The sequence below is a fragment of the Cheilinus undulatus genome, linkage group 13 (genome assembly GCF_018320785.1).
Source record: "Cheilinus undulatus linkage group 13, ASM1832078v1, whole genome shotgun sequence".
Taxonomy (NCBI): Eukaryota; Metazoa; Chordata; class Actinopteri; order Labriformes; family Labridae; genus Cheilinus; species Cheilinus undulatus.
In genome coordinates this window covers 18031444-18040134 of record NC_054877.1, presented here as the reverse complement: position 1 = coordinate 18040134, position 8691 = coordinate 18031444, and positions in this window count along the sequence as shown.

Here is an 8691-nt window from a genome sequence, read left to right as displayed (position 1 = left end):
GGTAACATTGTGGGTGAAGTCAGACCTTTCAAACAGAGAGAAAAAGAGATTAAAAGTGTTTGACAAATCAGCATCAGTGACTCCATTAATGCTGATGTGCTGCTTGGTCTCACCAGCATACTTATTAATAGAAGCCATTGACTTCATACCTTGTCAGACTGCTCTAATGTCGTCTGTGCTGAATTGCATTTCTATTTTTTTTTTTAAATATAATTAATTTTGGCTCTTACTATTTCCCTCTTCACCTCTCTGGAGACAGCCTTTCTCTCAAGAGGACCTCCTGTGTAAAAAGTCCTTTTATTTTTGTTGATAACTATTTTAAGTTCTTTAGTTACCCAAGGTTTGTTGTTTGGATAAATTACCACTTTTTTTGTTGGTAAAAGGGACAGCACAATCACACACCCCAAAAACCGAACACACAATTCAGTCTGGCATTTCAACAGGCATCCAAGAAAGCTGTGGTTAGCCATATATACTAGTCTTGTTTTATGTTGCCAGAACTAAACTGTTAATCTGTTTAAAATCTGGCTTTATATCTGCAGTCTTCATAAACAGATTCTTTATCAAGAGCTATGAATGTACCTTCCAGGACACCATGTATACTTAAAGTCATCATTAGGCTCCTAAGTGTCCTTACGAAACAGGTAAAAAAGAAAATATTGAACAGCATTGCATTATCCGTGATTTGTACTCATGACGTGAGTGTCCAGTTAGAATCTGCTCCAGACTGAATCTATTGATTTGCGTTTCCCTGAGGAGGCTGTGAGCTCAGAGGTGGGACAGCTTAGATACTGGTTGGCATTCTGAGGAGTGAGGATCTGAACTTTAGGATCCGCCAACAGAAGACACAAACGATGAAATGGATAGCGAATAAATACAGAGAGGCAGTGGGGAAGAGGGGATGGGACAGAAAGAGAATAAGAGAACAGACAGAGGGGATGAAAGGCAGACTAAAGGCAATGCTTCACAGCTGGAGCGAAGCTTTTGGGGGGTTTCTGCTGGAAATGTGAGCTCTTTGAGAGCAGAGAAATAGCAGCTTTCAGATAAAGATTCATGAGATGGGTCTGAATTTTGATGTTCACAATCATCCCTTTCACAAAAGTCAGAATCCAGGCATTCAAAAGTCAAACAATGCCAGCTGTTACCTGTAGTTGTCCCATGTTGTAGCATCATTTAAAACCTTGGCCTAGCAGAGTGTAGAAAAACATCAATACAAATGTATAATTCATAAACTATTGATAGTTTTTTAATTAGAGCAGAACTTATCAATATTCTTTCATTAAAAAATGATCAGGGAACAATCTGGAATAAGATCACTCAGTAAAAAAGCCATGTAGAAAGGGAACTCGGAGGTCAATAGTCTAGTTTTCTATGATATGCAAATCTGCAAACCACTATGGATACATATTTTATACAATTTAACATGTAAATGTACGGTCATGCCAAGCTCTAATAGAAGTCTAAGGCATTGGTTCCCAACCTGGGCTCCAAAGATCTGGGGGGGGGGGGGGGTTATTAAGTAGTTTATACAAAGGTCTTTTGATAAGCATGTGTGGGTCTTTTTAGGGTATTATTTGTGAAACAATTAAAATCTATGTTGATTTTTGATGGCAGTGTGTCATTTTCACTTTTCTCTTGGGTCCTGGGGGGGAGGCTCTGCTTTCCTTAGGTACATTTAGGGGGGCCCCAAGGAAAAATGGTTGGGAAACACTGGTCTAGGGTATATTATATTGGATGACCTGTTGTTTTCAGTTCTCAAACATTTGTGTCAAACTCCTGCACACTGTGAAATTGCACAAAAAATATTGGTAATTCTACAGTATAGTAATGTTGCTTAAGTGCTTGTGCAATTTGGGAAGTGCGCAGGACTTGGCTGCCATTTTTTAATTGATCCATTGCATTCTGACACACCTGACTAATTAAATAGACCCAAAAGGGTAACGGTATTTGTATCCTTTTAAAATTGTGTTATTCAAAAAGAATCATATAAAAAATTAAAACAATCTTTTATTGGAAATATCTACCATTAATAAAAAGTCACAGAAAACTCAAATGTGAGCAGCAGAACTTAGTTTGTGTTTTGCATTCTGGGTCTGACCCCCTGCTTCTCTGCAGATTTGGATCTTTTTTTTTTTTTAGTTTTTGGCTTTGGCTTTTATGCCATTATCAGACACAGATCTCTTTGGAAAACAGCCACAGGCTGGGTATGAACTTGGACCACCTGCTTTGAGAGCAACAGCCTCTTGGCTATCAGCAAGCCACTGCAGATTGATTTAAAAATGCAGCAAATCAGAGTGATCAGATCACATATTAATCCCCCAGTTGGGGTGGATTTTGGGGTGGTGGTGAGGCTGAAAGTTTAAACACAGCTGTGGTATGAAACCACTTTGGCAATGACAGAGAGGAGGGATAGACCAGAAATCTTGCAGCTTAAACACAATGCCCCTGAGAGGACATGTTGTCTGGATATTGTTGTGAATAATACATGTCTCTTTAAAGGGGTTATGCAGACAGTATCCTATGAGGCTAATATACAATATATGGACAAAAATATTTGGCTGTATCTATTGAATATTGACTTCAGGTATTTCAATCACATGTTTTTAAATGTGAGTGGTGTGGATAAATATGCAGCTCTGGCTGCTGTCTGTGGTGCTGATCAGAGGCTGCTTTGGGTAACATTTATAGTGTATTTCTGCATGCAGACATAAATTCTCTGTTCAGGAATTGTCTGGGGTGGTTGTGTGTGCCTGTGTGTTTTTTCTTGCAAATGCGTGTGAGTCCATTAAAATAAATTGGAATTGGGCCCTGCACCAACTTATTATACCACTGGCCATGTGCTACAATATCATCATCATTGCATTGTCAACCTGGTGTCATGTGTCACTGCTGTATAAACCCCTACTGAGGCAAAAATCTGTAAGCTATCTGTCCAGATTGCTTGACATTGCTTCAGACAGCGACTGATTATGTGCCTGCTCCAGGCTAGGAGAGTGATTACTTTGAGGGGGAAAGGTATGGACACCTGCAGAAATGGAGGCCATGCCTTTCTAAAGAGAATTTGCCATCCAGTATGTTTATGGAGGGATATTAAGAAGTATATCATAAAATGTTGGTAGTTGTATTTTCAACTCTTAAGCGGTGTTTAGGATTTGCACCAAAAGCTGACATAACCCAGCAATCCCATCTAGCTCCTTAGAAAACAGAGGCTGTGTCAGTCCATCACGTCTTGTGCAGGTTGCTGCCTGAGGGGCCATTTATAATTCACTGCGTGGACGTCAGTGGTCCCAGAAATGAAATGACTCCTTTCTTCCCCCACTCAACCCTGCATCTGTTGCTGCCATGAATTCTTCTCCTTTCTTCTGGTTAGGTCTAACAGTCTTGAGAGGCTGGCATGCTCAATGTGTTTCAGGCAGCATTAATCACATCTGCTATTGTATTGTGTGCACAACATACAGTGCATATAGAAAGTCTTCAGACCCCCTTCACCTTCAGTATGTTAGAGCCTGATGCTACAGTCAACAAAAAAGAAAAGAAAAAAACTAAACGGTAAAAATAAATTTCCGTACAGATCTGGGGGGGGCCAAAAAAAGTTTTGCTGCTGCATCTGCTCAGCTGAGAGTTCCCAAGAGCACAGTGGCCTCCTTAAAATTCTCAAATGGCCTGACCACACTGAGCGATCAGGGTTCCTTAGTAAGAGAGGTGGCCAAGAACCTGATGGTCTCTCTGACTGAGCTCCAGAGATCCTGGGTGAAGTTGGGACAAAGTTCAAGAAGGCCATCCATCACTGCAACCCCCCAATAACCTTGCATTTCTGTCATCAGGCAGATCCATCTCAAAAGCTCTAATCCTCAACGTTTGTGCTGAACCAAACACACTCCGGACACCGGTATAGCACCAGTTTTATCAGAACTAGACCATGTTTCTTCATATAATTAAGAGCAAAGAACAGCATTTAAACCTTTTATGCTGGGAAAAATGTTGTTGCGCTTCTGCAGACCTGCTTCGGCATGAGTTTGTGGTCATTACGGGGAAGAGGGAGTTGTAATACAGGTCTGTATACCATGGCAGCTGACAGAATGATTAGCTAAGATGCAGCTTAAGTATAGTGGCAATTTTTCAATCTTATGCCAACTTGCCTCAGTACAAGTTTGTGATTGCAACCGAGGGGGTTGAGTTTGCCATAAGCCAGAAGCCTTAGGCTCTAATGTAGCTGTTGGGCTTTTCCTTAGGTTGTAGTGTGTTATTGAGGTCAGCCCTACACAATGTCTGTGTCTGAGTAACTGAGTGAGTGGCTGTGTCCGAAGTCACTCCCTATTCACTATATAGTGCACTACATAGTGAATACGCCATTTTGTAGTGGTGTCCGAATAAGTGAGCATTGTTAGTCACTATATAGTGCACTCATTCTTTCCCACAATGCATTGTGAAAAGTAGTGAACAACCGATGCTCACCAATGCTTTTTTGTCTGTTGGTTTCACCAAATCTGTAAGAAAATGTTAAGGATTCAAAACAGAGTAACTTTTCCCCCATGATGATTATAAGACATGAGACCATCATCTTTATGCAAAAATAAGTGATAATACTCACTAAAATGTAACCTATATTAGCCTATTTTGTCATTAAATACACAAAACTTTTTTATGTATTGGTATATTTATTTTTCTGTGAAAATACTTCACTTTCAGTATCAGTTTTCAGTGAAATTCTACTGTAAATTTCGATCCTCAGCTGTTGTCAAGGAAATTTATGAGCCGTTGTTGCTAAACTTTTTAATTGTGAGATGGCGATGACGTCAACTCCCGCAGCCGGAGTAGTGTCTGAAATAATCTTTGTGTTTTGCAGTTGAGTCCACTATTTAGTCCACTATATTTTGGATAAGGAGTAGGGAGCGAGTGAGAGGTTTCAGACATAGCCAGTGACCATACTTCCAAAGCCCTACCATAACAGAGTTGCGTTTGCTTGTACTGAATGCTGGCAGTGATGGCTGCCTCCACTGTGTTAACTAGAGCCATACAGTACATACAGAGTTGCACTATGGGCGGGGTTTACTAATGCTGAAAGCCCTCTAATGCTTGCCTCCACTGCTGTAAATACTCAGATATAGCTTTAGCCTCTGTTTAACCAGAACTGGGCCACATTTCTGTATGACAAAGAATAAAAACAACCCTATAAGCTTTTCATGCTTGGAAAGATGTTTCACCCTCTGCTGACCTGCTTTGGCATGACTACGTGATAGTTGAGGGGGAAAGGGTAACTTAATGTGTAAATGCTTGTGTACCATGACTGCTTGGAGCAATTAGCTCTGAATTGGTTTTAGTAACACTTTGTCAAAACCATAGATTAGAAAGAATTGGACAAACCCTGTGTGACGTCAGCTGTCTGCTTACAATAGGCGGACTCAAACTGCTTTTGAAGCCAATCCACGGCGGGTTCCACATTGAACTTACGGTCTCAACCGAAATTTGAATCTACCTAATGACTCACCCATGAAGCTCAACTTCCTGTCTGCTAGCTAGCTAGTATTTTGGTTGACAGAAACGTAGCTTCTGCCTGTTGAGCTATCTGTCAATCAAATGAGACACGCCAATCAGTCCGCAGTGAGGTTTTTCCTAAATATAATCTAATCCATTGTGGTACAAAAAAATCCACCCCCCATACAGTGAGAGCATATGAAGACATTAGCTAATGAGACAGGTTTGGTTTTTGATCCAGGCAGTTTATTTCGAGTGTAAAAACTGGCTTCTTAACAGGTGTTCAGATAGAACCGTGTTCCTGCAGCCAGCCTCAGGTGGACACTTGCTGTATTGCATTTTTTTGCTCTTCCACAATGGCTTCATTTTTCAGGATCAGAGGCCACTTGGTAAAAACTGGACATTTCTTGATTAAGACAAGTGAAGACAGCAACACTAAAAGCTTTCTGTAACAGAAAGGGTGTTTTTGCTCTTCTGCTAACCTGCTTCAGCTTGAGTGTGTGATAGTTAAAGGGAGAAAAGGTTACTTTTTGTGCTTGTATACAACAGCTGCAAGCCTAATGTTAGCTCGGCCTTAGCCAGACCAACACATTTCTTTATCACAGTTAGCTCTGAGAGTAACACGGAAAGCTTTCTGTGACAGAAAACAAGGTTGTCGCTCTTGTGCTGCCCCGCTTTGGCATGACTATGTGAAAAAAATGTTCTTGTTCTACTTCCGGTCTGTTTCAGCATGGCTTTCCAATCATGAGCTTGTCCAGTGTTGTCCAGCGTTTGCTATTAGCTTGGATGTCACCATATTTCCGCTGCAGTTTACTCCAAACTGGAGCTCTGTTCCTGATAAAGCCAGAGCAGAGCCACACCGACGGCTTGTCTTGTGCAGAGAATATATTTTTGTGCATTTCTTGTAGTGTTGTCTTCCCTTCCCGCAATAGCACCAAATACAGAGGGCGTATAGCCTCATCGCAGCTCTCTAACTGCAGCTCAGTCGTTGTGTGTGTGTGTTGTGCTTCAATCAGATTCGGTAGATGAAAAGCAGGTAGGGAGGGGGATGACCGACTCAGGGCTTCATTTGAAACAGAATGAGAAAGACAGAGAAAGGACAACATGTAGCTTTTTACATTTCAGACTCGTGATTTGAGAGTTCTGCACAATCTTTGGTTTAAAATTTTTCCATCATGATCTCCTGTCCCCCTGTCACTCTTTTTCCTATCATCCCTTTCTCTTTCTCTTTGACTGTCCGTGCGTCTTAAATGCAGCAGCGTCAGCGGCTCTCCTCTCATCCTTGTCTTCTTTCATGCTGCATAACAATGACACACACAAATGCGACGCTCACGTACACACCTACACTGAAGCGCACGCTAATATGTTGGTAGTGTAAACTTCAGGCTTCTATTTGTTGAGGGCAAAAGTTTCAGTATACTGGAGGATAAATAGCAGAACTTTCTCCTCTTAAGCTCCTCTCTGACCATGGAGGACCAGCGTGTCAGTGCTGTGCGTGTGTGCTCCAGCTGCGTGTGTCGCCCGCGTAAACCAGGGATATGCGCTATTTGAAAAAAAAAAAATTGGTAAAAATTCCCATAATACTATATGATTATGGGGAACAAATAAATGTTAAAATCTCCTCATTTGCGTTGTTAAGAGAATGCTACTTAAAACATTTAGCATGTCTTTATTTGCAGGGAATATACAAAATTTGCTGTTTATAGATAATTAACGAATTTAAAAGACGAAAGGAACACTAAAGTAGAAATTCAGCTTAATTTTACAAATATAAAGACCCTTACACAGCTGTCTGAGGAGAATTAGAAATGTTCATGAAACCTGCTGCAGTTTTTATATTATTTTAGAATGAACCGTTCATTAACAGTTAGTGTTTTATGTTAGTATAAACTTACTACCATTAAAGACTTATATCTGCCAAAAAAAACCAAAACAAAACAAAACATTTAATCTCAAGTGTCTCAGTGTCTGTCTCTATCAGTGAAGTCTGACACATTTCTATAGTTTTTCATATGTACACAGAGAAGAGATTTATTAAGAGGAGAGACAGAGAGAGAGAGGACATGATGTAGCTATGTACATTTAAGTTGCCACAATATATTTGGCTCACAAAAAATAACAAAAATGAAAAAATCGCTCTGCCAGTCAGGCATTTCAACAGGCATCCCAGATAGTTGTGGTCAGCCATATACTAGGTTTTAATGTAGTCTTGTGTTTAATTTGATCCCACTCCACTTTACCCCAACTTTTAGGGTTTGGGTGCCTAATCCTAACCCTCTTTGGGTTTCCATAGTTTGGGGTGTGTTAAATATAAATTGATCCCCCCAGTGCATTATCATTCTTATTATTAGATTTTGCTGTTGTGAAAAATAGTCACTTATTGTAACCTCTGGCAGCGAGCAGAAAAGTACGTAACTCACTGCATCATTCTGGTTCCGGCTTGGGTAAAGTATGCCACTTCCCACCCCCCCAGTGCTCGAAGTCGCCCTGTTGTAGAGGTCTGCAGCGGAACGCCCCACTATAGAGGTCTGCGGCAAGACCCTCTTGTGACAGTGGGGCGGGAAGTGGCATGCTATACCCAAGCTGGAACAAGAATGACATATATTTATCCTCACTGCCGGAGGTTATGGTAAGTGGTTATATTTCACAACAGGAAAATTTTATGAATATAAAAAAAAATCCTTGAGGGAGATAAATTTAAAATAAGGAAAACCCAAGCAGGGTTAGGGTTAGGCACCCGTAAAGGTTAGGATTAGGGTAATAGGGAGGGGGATAAACTTAAAAATACACCACAAACCAAAGAAAAATGCAACAAGGGTTAGTACATCACTTCCTGCCCATTGGTCCAGATCTCCACATTGCAGAGGTCTGCAATGAATGAGCCCAAAACGCCCCACCATAGAGGTCTGCAGTAAGATACCTCTTGATCTGGGCTTTATGGCAGAGTGGCTAGACTGAAGCCCAAGGAAGCCTCTCCTCGGTGCACAAAACATTAAAGCCTGCTTGGTTTTTATTTGGAATTTTCTTGCAAACTCCAAGTGGGTAGATCAATTCTACTGCCAATAGGCAGCGTGACTCAATGGAAAACAGATATCTGACTGTGTTTTTCAGTCTGTCTGGCATGATTGTTTCTCAGCTCAAGCAAAGAAAACTATTACACAGTGCAGTCTCAATCATCTTTGTTTTGAAAAGTAATATTTGTGTGATTTTGATATC